The 15908-nt window shown below is 42.4% G+C and overlaps 1 long non-coding RNA gene across 1 annotated transcript in view; it reads right to left on the minus strand.

Moving 5' to 3' along the window:
- Positions 1–15908, minus strand: part of LOC138671954 (uncharacterized) — a 113806-nt gene that overhangs the window by 25258 nt on the left and 72640 nt on the right. The window contains exon 3 of the long non-coding RNA XR_011319503.1: positions 3727–3877. This is a non-coding gene — a long non-coding RNA (uncharacterized lncRNA). The remainder of the gene's footprint in view (positions 1–3726; positions 3878–15908) is intronic.

A 15908-nucleotide genomic window follows, 5' to 3' on the forward strand; every position in this document is an offset into this window, starting at 1 on the left:
TCTCTGCTCTTTTCTGAACACCGCAGAGGCCCCTGGGACGAGGTCTAAAGGATATTTACCATAAATAGTAGTTTTAACAATTCATAAAACCTCCAGCAGAGGGCATCTGGCATCTGCTTTAAAAAACTGAAAGCTGAAAATGTCCTTGGCAAGAAAACTTAAAAGTAAACAGGATTCTCTAAAGTGCCTTCACCTAGGACTCCTCAAGCATTAATTTTCCTAAAAATTCTTTATGGTTAGAAATACCCTATATCTACAAAAATAACAGAAACAGAGCTCCCATTGAAACTAATCACAATAATTTGCATAACACATATTCTATCGTATTTTGCTCTGCAATACAAAGCAGGTATAAAGTTTGTACCTCTGCTCATCATAAATCAGGTCTGGGACATTACAAGTTCAGGGTCTACTGGAGCTCATACTCACTGACTTGATTTATGATGAGCTTAAAGAACTGGTGACACAACAAAAACATCCACTCCTGTGATAAAACAGGCAGGGAAATGTTACATCTATCGTTCAAGGGTAGTTTCCCTGTACATGATGCGGAGCCCGCAGCTTTCCCTGCACATGACATCTGATCCAAAATCGACCCATGACTGTTAATTAGTTAAATTCCTCTGTCCATCTGACAGCGGTATTTAACACATGCTGGGCGGAAGCACGTCACAAGTCCCGCCAATTAGCGCCCCTGTCACGTATTTGCAGGGCGCTGATGGGTTGTCATGACAGCTGTGGTCTGTAAATCTATGAATACTGGTCATGGGATCATGATTTATGCTACACTTAGCAGGGTCGAAGCCCTGCTATGAGTAGCACAGGCGATCGGATGGTCGCAGCTTCAGGTCTCCTTTAGTGGACTATTGAAGCAAGGAAAAAGAAAAACAAATCTCCTATAGGGGACTACTGAATCAAGAAAAAAAGTAAACAAAAAATATTTTAAAAATTAAAAAAAAATTCAAATTGCCCCCCTTTTGCCCCATTCAAAATAAAACAATAAAGCATGAAAAATACACATATCTGGTATTGCTGCAATCGGAAATGTCCAATCTATCAAATTAGTAAGTAAATTAATTTGATCAGTGAACGGCGTAACAAGAAAAAAAGATAAATTGAAACACCAGCATGTTTTTTTGGCTTCCACAACATTGTAATAAAATGCAAAACATCATATCTACCCCAAAATGGTATCGATAAAAACGTCAGCTCAGGGCGCAAAAAATATGCCCTGACCCAGCCCCAGATCCCCAAAAATGAAGAAGCTATGGATCTCAGAAAATGGCGACCCTTTTTTTATTACAAAGTTTAGATTTTTTTTCAATACTCAAATAAAAGTATTGCATTTTTTCGGACTATAAGACACACTGGATCATGAGACGCACTTAGGTTTTAGGAGAGGAAAATACAAAAAAAATTGAAGCAAAAAATGTGACCATGACGCACTGTTATGGGGGTATCTGCTGCTGATACGGTTATAGGGCTAATATCTCCCAATTCTGTACTAATAATCCCCAACCTGGTGTAATATATATGTCCCCAATCCAGGTATACATAGCCACCCCATCCTCATCCTGGTATAAATGGACCCCATCCCCATCTTGTTATAAATGGACCTCATCACCCTCCTGGTATACATGGACCCCATTCCCATCCTGGTAAACATGGTCCCCATCACATTGCACACATAAAAAAATAAACCATTCTACTTACCTTCCTTCTCTCCACTCCCTCGCAGCATCCTGTTCTGATGCCGCCATCTGATTTCAGCTTGTAAGCAGCACATGGCATTGACGGCATACGCTGCTTACATGCCGAGGTCAGCTGTCAGAATACTCACTGCTCCCCACGCCCAGGACTATGGGTGTGTGGGGCAGTGAATATTTTCTTTAATAGGCACACTTGTTAGCCCCAGCCACCAGCTTCCTGCAGCGGATGAGCTATCACTTGTGTCTGCTATTAAAGAGAATGAACATTCACTGCTCTCCACTCCCATGTGCATGGGAAGCGGTGATTATTCATTCTCTTTAATAGAGGGCACACGTCATTGCTCAGCAGCTGCAAGAGCCTGCTATTAAAGAAAATTAATATTCACTGCTCCACACACCCATAATTCTTGTTGGTGCTGACTTCAATGCATAGAGGAGTTGGGGACTATGGGTGTGGAGAGCAGTGAATATTTTCTTTATCAGCGATCACACGTGTTAGCCACAGCAGATGGCTCCTGCTTCCTGTGATCTGCTACTCCACCGTTTCCGCTGCCCCACCATCCACATCCACAGTTGGCACATGCAGACTATAAGACACACCTCGCATTTTCCTTCAAAATTTTGGAGGAAAAAGTGCGTCTTATTGTCTGAAAAATACAGTAACATATACATGTTTGGTATCTGTGTACTCGTACTGACCTGGAGGAAAATCATATTGGCAGGTCCGTTTTAGCATTTAGTGAACATGGCAAATAAAATAAAAAAAAATAAAAAAAACAAATGAGTGGAATTGCACTTGTTTTTGCAATTTCAACACACTTGTTTTTTTTCCCCCATTTTCCAGTACTCTATATGGTAAAATGAATGGTGCCATTCAAAAGTCAACTAGTCCCGCAAAAACAAGCCATCATATGGCTATGTTGGCCAAAAAACAAAAACGTTATGGCTTTGGGAAGATGGGGAGCAAAAAACGAAAGCGCAAAAATGGAAAATTGCAAGGTGGTGAAGGGGTTAAGGGGCTATTCCCTTCTTAATACATGGGTATTGTTGGCTAGTTCTTGTAAAAACCAAGCAATGTAATGCTTATTACATTTTTTTTTTGTTTGTGAGATATTAACAGTTTTGTTTTTCTATTTACTTTTGTTGGCTAGTTGACCGAAGATCGCTGCTGTCTTCCAGTGGTGGCCTATAATGAGCCACACACAAGCTTTTTTTCTTTTCAGCTTGTAAGTACTGCCTTGTAGCTCGCAGGGATTCCTGAAATGTCCTGTTATATGGTGGTCATGAGCCACTTTAGTGAAGTGCTTACAAGTTGGACAGTAGAGGTGGTTGGTCTTGTAGGCAATGAGCTCGAAAATGAAAAGAAAATGTTAGAGGTGGTCTGGCACCTAAAATGTTCTTTCTAAATATCTGTCTTTACACCCTAACCCCTTTTCTAATTCTCCCTATTTAGGTAATCCCTGAATGTGTTTGTTTTTTGTTTTTTTTAACTTCACTTCCTGTGATGTTTTCTTTGAAAGAAGTCCCAAACAAGACATCACAGGAGACTGGGACTGCACTCTTCTCCCTGCAGTGTCCATCACCCCTCCTGGAACAGAAAGTCCTCAGTGGGAAGCAATGCAATTACCGTACTCACTAGTTTATTGCATTGCCATCCTCTGAAAATGTCCTGGATCCATGGTGGTAGACCCTGAGGGAGAGCGAGGTGAGTGCAGCATCGACCCTATGCTTATATCCCCAACGACTCTTTTAACTGAAACAAAACATTTTAAGGGGATGGAGATAGAAGCAATGAGCGAAACCAGCACTGCCCCAGTGTTTCAAACACCTCCTCAAATGCATAGTCATCAGGGGTGGTGCGAAAGTCACTCACAGCTTGTATCTCTGACCCCCTGAAAATATCTTGTTTCAGAGTTAGAAAATGCAGCATGGGAAAAACGGCTATAAAAAATGTGGGAAAAATGCACAAAAAAATTAGATCTGGGCACATACCCTCACACATTTAACACAGTCTTACCTGGCTAAGAATTAGGGAGTAGACCAAGTAGAGTAATAATTGGATAGCCCAATAGGACAAAACATGAGTCACAGAATTCTTCATTGTACCAGTGCTCTTCTAGTATTCCTTTCCATCGTGAAAGATCCAGCTACGGGACTTGGCACTTTGCCTATGAGTGAGTGAAAAATCCACATTAGATTAATTTTTTTGATTTTTTTTTTTTGCATAGATCTTTATATGGACAGTCAATCAGCCCACACACAAGTCAATGTTTCCAACCCATCGGGAATTTTTCTTTCATACCAGATTGCAAAACAAAGATGTTCATCATCAGCTACTCATTAGACACTAATTGCGTTCTTTGACCTGCTGTACATTGCGCAACTAGTGATAAAAATAAAATGATGAAAAACCGGTCTTTTTTTAAACAAAAGCTTAATGAATGCCACTAGATGTGCAAGGAAACTTGATTCTAAAGCGGCTAGAGGTAAATTAATTATTAACTTTTAACACAATGTTGTGTTGGAAAACGTCTTATAGGAGACATTTGTATCTTGTTTAACATGGGAAAGTTTTGTGCGGTCTGTGGGAACACGTCCAATTTTGTTATTTACTACACAAAGCAAGCGAGTTAATTGCTTATTTTCTGTCAGGAAATTCCATGGTTGCCACCACAGACGTGCATGGGGCCTGTATTGGGTTGGTGTAAGATGGGTTGCCAGCACCTGGGGCATATTGTGACCCTAACCTGAGGACTGCAAGCACTTCCTGACATTTCAACAGTCCAAGATTGTACCCCTCAGGGCCGGGACAAGGTATTTTGGTGCCCTAGAAAGATGGTTCCCCCTTCCCCCGATGACTCCTCAGCCCCTAAGTAAGGAATGGGTCAGAGAATAAAGTAAACAGACCCCAAACACATTCCTTCCAATGTGTCAGGTTACAAGCTATGATGAACACTTCCAATAGAATCGTTACCTTTTTCATCAAAAATTACCAGCAAAAGTAAAAAAAAAAAAAAAAAAGTGGGGTACTTTAAGGAGAAGGCACAGCAGGGAGTGCGTTTTCAAAGTTAGATGAAGAATCATTCACTGTTTGGGAACCGTTTACACACTACAAGGGACAAATGGTGATATTCATCCCTGAATCCTATATTTTATATGTCCGACACAAAACAGTCATGAAAACTAAGATAATAGTGACAGTGCTGATAATGTCTGTAAAGTGCTGTTGAATTAATGGCACTATATAAATGAGTAAAATAAATAGCTTAACTATGATGGGGGCCAATTGGTAATTTAGGCTACTTTCACACTAGCGTCGGCCCGTCGCAGTGCGTCGGGCCGATGTACCGACACATCCTGTGACAACGCAGCACAACGGGGACAGCGGATGCATTATTACAATGCATCCGCTGCCCCATTGTGGGTTGCGGGGAGGAGGGGGTGGAGTTCCGGCCGCGCACTTTATTTCGTCGCTAGACTTCCTGCTGACATCGCTGAATCGGCGTGTGTGGCGCCGATTCAGCGATGTCTTCGCTGGTAACCAGGGTAAACATCGGGTTACTAAGCGCAGGGCCGCGCTTAGTAACCCGATGTTTACCCTGGTTACCAGCGTAAAAGTAAAAAAAAAACAAACACTACATACTCACCTACCGCTGTCTGTCCTCGGCGCTGTGCTTCTCTGCCCTGTGTAAGCACAGCGGCCGGAAAGCAGAGTGGTGACGTCACCGCTGTGCTTTCCGGCCGCTGTGCTCACAGTCAGTGCAGGAAAGCACAGCGCCGGGGACAGACAGCGGTAGGTAAGTATATAGTGTTTTTTTTTTTACTTTTACGATGGTAACCAGGGTAAACATCGGGTTACTAAGCGTGGCCCTGCGCTTAGTAACCCGATGTTTACCCTGGTTATCAGGGGACTTCGGGATCGTTAGTCGCTGGAGAGCGGTCTGTGTGACAGCTCTCCAGCGACCAAACAGCGACGCTGCAGCGATCGACATCATTGTCGTATCGCTGCAGCGTCGTTTCAGTCTGACGGTACCTTAAGGTGTCCAGATTTTCTCAGATACCCTAATGGAAACTAAACAGATCCCAATATAGATAAAGTCTCTTCAGACTTCACTTTTCTGCAGCACATCCCAACACAGTGCCCTTAAAAATATTAATGTTATTAAAATGCCCTCTGCATAAAAATATCTGTCTGTATTATAACTTAAATATGGCTCCCCACAGCCCAGGTATAATGTTCCCCAAAGTATCCCATGTAATATGATGTATCCCTATTGTTAACTCCCCATAGCCAGATCCTCTTTTATTCTAAGAGAGCATTGGCATTAAGTTAGGTTCTGCCTTAACGTGGCTTCCAGGTACACATGAATTGGCCAATTTATGCACTAAGCTTTCTCAATTTTTCATATTTCTAGTGCAGTAATGCAATTCAATTTTCATATTTGATATTTGCATGCTATAACGCTACAGTGTGCTGCTTTATTTGTTAGATCCTCTTATTGTCCACACAGCCAGCTTCATTTATGGCCCCACACCCAGCCCCACATATGTCTCCACAGCCAGCCCCTTTTATGTATTCACATACCCCTCTTATATTGTCCACCATTCACTCCCACAATAATATAAGAAGTAAAAACCCAAACACCCACCTTATCCAGGCTCCCTATCGAGCACAGCTCCGTCTTCTATCCTGTACACCAATAGGTGCTGGACGGCGCAATGGTGTCACTGCATCACGCCATCCTACGTCCCCTGCATGTGTCGTCTCCAACAGGGCACAGGCCAGAAGTGGCCTGCATATTGATGGAGTTCCTGGTGGAGCAGAGAGCTGATTACAGCTCCTATGCTTCTGTTCCGGGCAGCACTAACTTTAAGTGAATTTGCGCCTGACACTCGGGAAGGGAGTGACGGACTGGGAGCAGGTAGAAAGAGGGATGACCGGTGTCAGGGACTGAAACCACTCACTTGTGTTCCCATGCTCATGTTAAATTTTTTTCCCCCAAAGTGCGCCTCGCTCTGGGAGGCAGGAGATTGTTCCTTAGGTGGGTGCGTACCCTGCCTACCCCTTGTCCCAGCCCTGACCACAGGAAAAAAGTCACCTTATTTACAAATGGCAAATCACAATAGAAATGCAGTAACGGGATGCAGTAGACCCCCATGATAAAGGCGGGGGCAGCACAAGTGCACAATACTGATGAAACAACCACTCACAAACCTACCAATTCATGGAGGGTTGATTGCCCAATATTATGCATTAGGCATGTCTTCCAGCCTATTAGTGACACCTATATTATTAAATCAGGCAGGCTGCCCTGTGTGACCCCGCCTTTATCATGGTGGTCTGCTGCATCCCAGCTAATGCATTTGTATCATAATTTGCCGCACATAAGTAAGGCTGCTCTTTTTTTCCTGTGATGTTTGTTGAATGTATACCTTTTTGTGCTACAGAGAAAAGTTTCCAATCGTGCAAGACTAACTTCTGGATGCCGACTTCAAAAGTTGATAATTATGTCATGAAGATGTAGGGGATCTCCATATGCTTTCGATTTCGTACAACACTGCTTGCTTTATCTGACTCCATATATTGAATTAGCTAATCTTTTGGGGAGAGTATCTCTGATAAAGTCTGAATGCGCCAAAATACTGAGTTTATGCAGATATTTACGAGGGCCGCTATGTCCTATCATATGTTTATATGGCAGCAAGATTTTTGTACAGGTTTACGGTAAGGACTCATACGGGACTCCATACAATGCTTCATCAGATGAAATGTGTACTGAGCTATAAGGCTTCTGTTCTTGAGGATTTGTACAGTACACCAACAGAACAGGAGGAGGGGATGGTGGGGGGGGGGGGGGGAGAAAAGGTGGTCACCACAGGTACTAAATTCTATGACCCAAAATTTCAATTCGGGGTTACAGTGACTGCCTGACTGGAAACTCTTATGAGTAAATCAGATCATGATAGCCAAGACAAGTTTGTCATTGGTTTCTGATTGATAAGACAAAGCTCTCATCATGATAAAGTGAGCTTTGCCATTTTGGTTGCTGCCTATGCAAAGTGCAGCAGCTGATGAAATGGTTCTTTCGGCTGCTATACTCTACATCAGGGGTGGGGAACCTCAGGCCCCAGGGCCATTTACGGCCCTCCATGACCTTTTATCAGGCCCCCGAGCTGATTCTCAGGGACCTCATTCTTGGGCAGGGAGGTGTATTTTGATTACAACCAGCTCATTAATTTCTTCTTGCTCTGTTAGCACACACAGTGTTCACTACTGAGCACTGAAGGGCATGCAATGAAAGATTACGTCCTGAAACCAGTGCCAGAGTCAGGATGCACTTTGTCCAATATCCAAATGGTCCTTGGCAGAAAAAAGATTCCCCACCCCTGCTCTACATAATTTGTGACTTAGATGAAAAAGGTTACACTGTGTTCTGACACAGCTCCACTCCTCTAATCTCAATTATTGTTGAGCTGTCTAAAACTTTAAAAAGTGTCCCTTGTAAAAATAATACTAATGCTATAATAAATCCAAATGCCCAAAAAATAAATAAATAAACTGCACTGTCTGAAAAAACGGAGGTTGTCCCAATCTTGGACCCAGGTGTTATTCAACAGTCATTTTGTTATCAGCCACACATCATGATCATGGGTGCTCTTCAGAAGAAAAACAAGCAATTCCACTGGTATATGTGAGAAAAAGGAGAGGGCACTCACCGATCTAAATTTCCCAACGTTTATTTCATCTCCATTTAAAACTCCATGGCCGGGAGAGTGAGGAACGGAGCTCTTGTGAGCAGGAACAAACGACGGCCGTTTCGCACTCTGCTTGCGCTTCTACGGGTCAGCATATGTGAGGAAATGATGGAGGAAGAGATATACCGGCCACAACACCCCTCCTCTCCCCCCCCGCCAAACTCCTCCCACATAGCAAGAAATACAAAACATTAAAATTGCACAATTAAAACAAATATCATTACGCATAATCCTGAGTATCCAAATTGACACTTGAGCGAGAATATTATGCCCACTCCTAACTAATCAAAACACAAGAAAGTTTTTTTCCTTTTTTATATATAATACACATACGTGCTCAAAAATGTCTCTACCATCTCAAACTAGTCTTTTAGTCCCATTCCATGAGACCAGGACAGAACACATTTACATATACCTGAGCATAAGCGGATTTACTCACTGCAGGAACACCGACATATCCACCCTGTCATTGAAGCCTAGTGGACCCATTGCGCCAGTGCGCATGATCCATTTTGCTTCTCATCTAAGTAACAGGTTGTCTAGATTTCCTCCTTGAACCGGTAAGCTGACTTTTTCAATCCCCGCAAACATCAATACACTGGCGTTCCTGTCATGCTTATCTTTAATATGGGAAATCAATCTTGGGACTCCCTTCCCTGACGAGATAGACTTACAATGTTCTTGAAATCTCACATATAGTGGGCGTATCGTTTTCCCTATGTAATAGTACTTGCATGGGCAGAAAATCACATACACTACATGATCTGTCTTGAACGTTATGAACTCGGTAACTAAATGGTCTATTGCTCCCATATGGAAAACCCGTTCTGTGACAAGCTGCTTACAAAAGGGGCAATGGCCACATTTGTAGTTCCCCTTAGGAATACCAGTTTTTATCCCGTTTGACAATGCGATTTCTTACCAACTTATCACTCAATCTCGTACTACGTTTGCTTGCAATCAAAGGACCTCTTGCTATGTCTACAATGTCCTTATCCCGCTCTAGAATGTGCCAATTTCTCCTCATTGCTGAGCGTATATGTTGATCCATCGCACTATATTGAAAACAAAACGTGAACCTCTTCTCTCTTTTCTTACCGACCACATTCCCAGGAGTCATTCTCTTGCTTATTTCACCTCCTTTGGCTCTCTCCAACGCTGACTAATAATATCTCAGGATATCCTCTTTGTCTAAATATTTCCTTCATATCTGCTGACTGCCTAGAAAAGCCCTTATCTGTATTTTTCACTCTTCTCACCCTCAAAAATTGGCTATAGGGTAAGGCTAGTTTGATATGTCTGGGGTGAAAACTATTAAAGTGCATCATGGTATTAGTCGCTACTGGTTTGTGATATAATGATGTACAAATAGTGCCCTCTTTGATCCCTACCAATACATCAAGAAATTCCAGATGTTGCCCACCGTACAACGATGTAAATGACCTATTCATCTGGTTGTTCTGATTAAGATATAATACAAACTCATTAAACATATCCATTGTTCCATCCCATACAATGACTGTCATCAACATATCTCTGGTATAGTTTAATCTGCTTTAACCCTGCTGTACTGTTCGGGTCAATATGACCCAAAATGATTTTTGAGACCGTGTAGATTTTTTTATGAGGTTTTGAAACTAGTGGTATCTTGACTTCTCATTTGTGGAGCTCTATATATTTTTTTTGTTTTTGTTTACTTTTTGCTACACGCTGATTGTTACACTTGTTCTGTTTAGTGTAACAATCACCCGATAGCATTTTATACTGTTCTACAGGTCTCTTATTATTTCTGACTGCAAAAGTTATGCTTTTTTGTGTACTTCATCTCAAAATGGTGGTGGTTTCACTGTTCTTATCAGTAAACAAGTAATTATCTAGTATTATCCATTTGCTGTTTGTGAGAGGAGACTGGTTGTCTTATAAATTGGACACCAGTCATTTGACTTGAGGTATCGTCACATTAAGCGACGCTGCAGCGATATAGGCAACGATGCCGATCGCTGCAGCGTCGCGGTTTCGTCGTTGTGTGGTCGCTGGAGAGCTGTCACACAGACTGCTCTCCAGCAACCAATGATGCCGAAGTCCCCTGGTAACCAGGGTAAACATCGGGTTACTAAGCGCAGGGCCGCGCTTAGTAACCTGATGTTTACCCTGGCTACTATTGTAAATGTAAAAAAAAAAAAAACACTACATACTTACATTCCGGTGTCTGTCGCGTCCCTCGCCGTCACCTTCCCTGCACTGTCTAAGCGCCAGCCGTAAAGCAGAGCGGTGACGTCACCGCTGTGCTCTGCTTTACAGCCGGCCGGCGCTGACAGTGCAGGGAAGCAGAACGCCGGGGGACGCGACAGACACCGGAATGTAAGTATGTAGTGTTTGTTTTTTTTTACATTTACACTGGTAACCAGGGTAAACATCGGGTTACTAAGCGCTGCCCTGCACTTAGTAACCCGAAGTTTACCCTGGTTACCAGTGAAGACATCGCTGAATCGGCGTCACACACGCCGATTCAGCGATGTCTGCGGGAGATCCAGCGACGAAATAAAGTTCTGGCCTTTCTGCTCCGACCAATTATGTCACAGCAGGATCCTGATCGCTGCTGCATGTCAAACACAACGATATCGCTATCCAGGACGCTGCAACGTCACGGATCGCTATCGTTATCGTTGTTAAGTTGTTCAGTGTGAAGGTACCTTTACACACTGGAATCTGTGAGGGAGCACTGAGCTGTGAATACACATCTTTACAGGTATTCTTTTTTTTTTTCAAAACTTGGATAAAAATGTTTCTAAAATGTCTATTGACTGACGCTGTGAATACATATCTTTACAACTATTCTTTTCTTTTCCAAACTTAGGTAATTCTAATGAGCACAATGCACCATGACAATGCCGTAAGTGATAGAGAAGACAGAAAGCCTGACATTATTTTGGATTATAATGCCACAAAGGGAGCAGTTGATACTTTAGACCAAGCAATATCAACATAAACATGCAAACGCAAAACCAATCAATGGCCAATGATTTTATTTTATAACATACTGGACGTTTCTGCATACAATGCATTTGTCTTATGGAGAGAAATAGACCTCGATTGGAACCGGAATAAGCTGCATAAAAGAAGATTATTTCTTGAGGAATTGGGCAAATCCCTGGTTAGGCCATATATTGAGAGCAGAAAAGTGACCCCCAGAAGTGAAGGAGCAACAGCCCTTGTAAAAAGTGTCCAGCATGCTCAAGAAAGAGACTCCACATCCACGGCCTCCACCAGCACAGCCACCAGCAGCACAGCTACCAGCAAAAAAAGGAAGAGATGTAGCTTCTGTCCATCTTCCTGTGACAATAAGACTAATCTGACATGTGCTGGATGTTCAAAATATCTGTGTAAAGGACATGTGTCTTATTATTGTGTTCAGTGTAAAAACGCATGAACTTGTTCACTTTTTCTTTTTTCTTTCTAAAAAGGTTGAAGTTTATGATTTTTCATTCGCTGATTTATAAATATTGTTTTTAAAAAGTTAAATTTCATGTTTTTAGTAATAGTAATGTAAAGCTTCTTTGTTATTTGTGTGCAGAATGCCAACAATCAAAGATAATTGTATAAAGCCTGTGTAACCTTTTTATGAAAAAACAAAATAAACTATTTAACCCCTTAAGCCCCGGGGGTGGTTTGCACGTTAATGACCGGGCCAATTTTTACAATTCTGACCACTGTCCCTTTATGAGGTTATAACTCTGGAACGCTTCAACGGATCTTGGCGATTCTGACATTGTTTTCTCGTGACATATTGTACTTCATGATAGTGCTAAAATTTCTTTGATATTACCTGCGTTTATTTGTGAAAAAAATGGAAATTTGGCGAAAATTTAGAAAATTTCGCAATTTTCGAACTTTGAATTTTTATGCCCTTAAATCACAGAGATATGTCACGCAAAAAACTTAATAATTAACATTTCCCACATGTCTACTTTACATCAGCACAATTTTGGAAACAATTTTTTTTTTTGTTAGGGAGTTATAAGGGTTAAAAGTTGACCAGCAATTTCTCATTTTTACAACAAAATTTACAAAACCATTTTTTTTAGGGACCACCTCACATTTGAAGTCACATTTAGGGGTCTATATAGCAAAAAATACCCAAAAGTGACACCATTCTAAAAACTGCACCCCTCAAGCTGATCAAAACCACATTCAAGAAGTTTATTAACCCTTCTGGTGCTTCATGAGAGCTAAAGCAATGTTGAAAGAAAAAATGAAAATGTAACTTTTTAGTCATGAAAACGATCTTTTAGCAACAATTTTTTTATTTTCCCAAAGGTAAGAGGAGAAATTAGACTGCAAAAGTTGTTGTCCAATTTGTCCTGAGTACGCTGATACCCCATATGTGGAGGGAACAACTGTTTGGGCGCATGGCAGAGCTCAGAAGGGAAGGAGCGCCATTTGACTTTTTCAAGCTAAAATTAGTTGGAATTGAGATCGGACGCCACGTCGCGTTTGGTGAGCCCCTGATGTGCCTAAACAGTGGAAACCCCCCACAAGTGACCCCATTTTGGAAACTAGACCCCCTAAGGAACTTATCTAGATGTGTGGTGAGCACTTTTATCCCCCAAGTGCTTCACAGAAGTTTATACCGCCCGTGCGTAAAAATAAAAAAACGTATTTTTTCCACAAACATGATCGTTTAGTCCCCAATTTTTTATTTTCGCAAGGGTAACTGAAGAAATTGGACCATAAAAGTTGTAGTCCAATTTGTCCTGAGTAAGACAATACCCCATATGTGGGGGGGAACCACTGTTTGGGCGCATGGCAGGGCTCAGAAGGGAAGGAGCGCCATAAGACTTTTTCAAGCTAAAATTAGCTGGAATTGAGATCGGACGCCACGTCGCGTTTGGTGAGCCCCTGATGTGCCTAAACAGTGGAAACCCCCCACAAGTGACCCCATTTTGGAAACTAGACCCCCTAAGGAACTTATCTAGATGTGTGGTGAGCACTTTTATCCCCCAAGTGCTTCACAGAAGTTTATACCGCCCGTGCGTAAAAATAAAAAAACGTATTTTTTCCACAAACATGATCGTTTAGTCCCCAATTTTTTATTTTCACAAGGGTAACTGAAGAAATTGGACCATAAAAGTTGTAGTCCAATTTGTCCTGAGTAAGACAATACCCCATATGTGGGGGGAACCACTGTTTGGGCGCATGGCAGGGCTCAGAAGGGAAGGAGCGCCATAAGACTTTTTCAAGCTAAAATTAGCTGGAATTGAGATCGGACGCCACGTCGCATTTGGTGAGCCCCTGATGTGCCTAAACAGTGGAAACACCCAACAAGTGACCCCATTTTGGAAACTAGACCCCCTAAGGAACTTATCTAGATGTGTGGTGAGCACTTTTATCCCCCAAGTGCTTCACAGAAGTTTATACCGCCCGTGCGTAAAAATAAAAAAACGTATTTTTTCCACAAACATGATAGTTTAGTCCCCAATTTTTTATTTTCGCAAGGGTAACTGAAGAAATTGGACCATAAAAGTTGTAGTCCAATTTGTCCTGAGTAAGACAATACCCCATATGTGGGGGGGAACCACTGTTTGGGCACATGGCAGGGCTCAGAAGGGAAGGAGCGCCATAAGACTTTTTCAAGCTAAAATTAGCTGGAATTGAGATCGGACGCCACGTCGCGTTTGGTGAGCCCCTGATGTGCCTAAACAGTGGAAACCCCCCACAAGTGACCCCATTTTGGAAACTAGACCCCCTAAGGAACTTATCTAGATGTGTGGTGAGCACTTTTATCCCCCAAGTGCTTCACAGAAGTTTATACCGCCCGTGCGTAAAAATAAAAAAACGTATTTTTTCCACAAACATGATCGTTTAGTCCCCAATTTTTTATTTTCACAAGGGTAACTGAAGAAATTGGACCATAAAAGTTGTAGTCCAATTTGTCCTGAGTAAGACAATACCCCATATGTGGGGGGAACCACTGTTTGGGCGCATGGCAGGGCTCAGAAGGGAAGGAGCGCCATAAGACTTTTTCAAGCTAAAATTAGCTGGAATTGAGATCGGACGCCACGTCGCATTTGGTGAGCCCCTGATGTGCCTAAACAGTGGAAACCCCCAACAAGTGACCCCATTTTGGAAACTAGACCCCCTAAGGAACTTATCTAGATGTGTGGTGAGCACTTTTATCCCCCAAGTGCTTCACAGAAGTTTATACCGCCCGTGCGTAAAAATAAAAAAACGTATTTTTTCCACAAACATGATAGTTTAGTCCCCAATTTTTTATTTTCACAAGGGTAACTGAAGAAATTGGACCATAAAAGTTGTAGTCCAATTTGTCCTGAGTAAGACAATACCCCATATGTGGGGGGGAACCACTGTTTGGGCGCATGGCAGGGCTCAGAAGGGAAGGAGCGCCATAAGACTTTTTCAAGCTAAAATTAGCTGGAATTGAGATCGGACGCCACGTCGCGTTTGGTGAGCCCCTGATGTGCCTAAACAGTGGAAACCCCCCACAAGTGACCCCATTTTGGAAACTAGACCCCCTAAGGAACTTATCTAGATGTGTGGTGAGCACTTTTATCCCTCAAGTGCTTCACAGAAGTTTATACCGCCCGTGCGTAAAAATAAAAAAACATATTTTTTCCACAAACATGATCGTTTAGTCCCCAATTTTTTATTTTCACAAGGGTAACTGAAGAAATTGGACCATAAAAGTTATAGTCCAATTTGTCCAGAGTAAGACAATACCCCATATGTGGGGGGGGAACCACTGTTTGGGCGCATGGCAGGGCTCAGAAGGGAAGGAGCGCCATAAGACTTTTTCAAGCTAAAATTAGCTGGAATTGAGATCGGACGCCACGTCGCGTTTGGTGAGCCCCTGATGTGCCTAAACAGTGGAAACCCCCAACAAGTGACCCCATTTTGGAAACTAGACCCCCTAAGGAACTTATCTAGATGTGTGGTGAGCACTTTTATCCCCCAAGTGCTTCACAGAAGTTTATACCGCCCGGGCATGAAAATAAAAAATCCTATTTTTTGCCCACAAAAATGATCTTTTAGTCCCAATTTTTTAATTTCCCATGGGTAACAGGAGAAATTGGACCACAAAAGTTGTTGTCCAATTTGTCCTGAGTAGGCTGGTACCCCATATGTGGGAGAAAACTACTGTTTGGGCACACGTCAGGGCTCGGAAGGGAAGTAGTGACGTTTTGGAATGCAGGCTTTGATGGAATCGTCTGCGGCCGTCACGTTCCGTTTGACGAGCCCCTGATGTGCCTAAACAGTGGAAACCCCCCACAAGTGACCCCAATTTGGAAACTAGACCCCCTAAGGAACTTGACTAGATGTGTGGTGACAACTTTGAACCCCCAAGTGTTTCACTAAAGTTTATAACGCCCGGGCGTGAAAATAAAAAATCCTATTTTTTGCCCACAAAAATGATCTTTTAGTCCC

Source organism: Ranitomeya imitator, chromosome 3 (genome assembly GCF_032444005.1).
Source record: "Ranitomeya imitator isolate aRanImi1 chromosome 3, aRanImi1.pri, whole genome shotgun sequence".
Taxonomy (NCBI): Eukaryota; Metazoa; Chordata; class Amphibia; order Anura; family Dendrobatidae; genus Ranitomeya; species Ranitomeya imitator.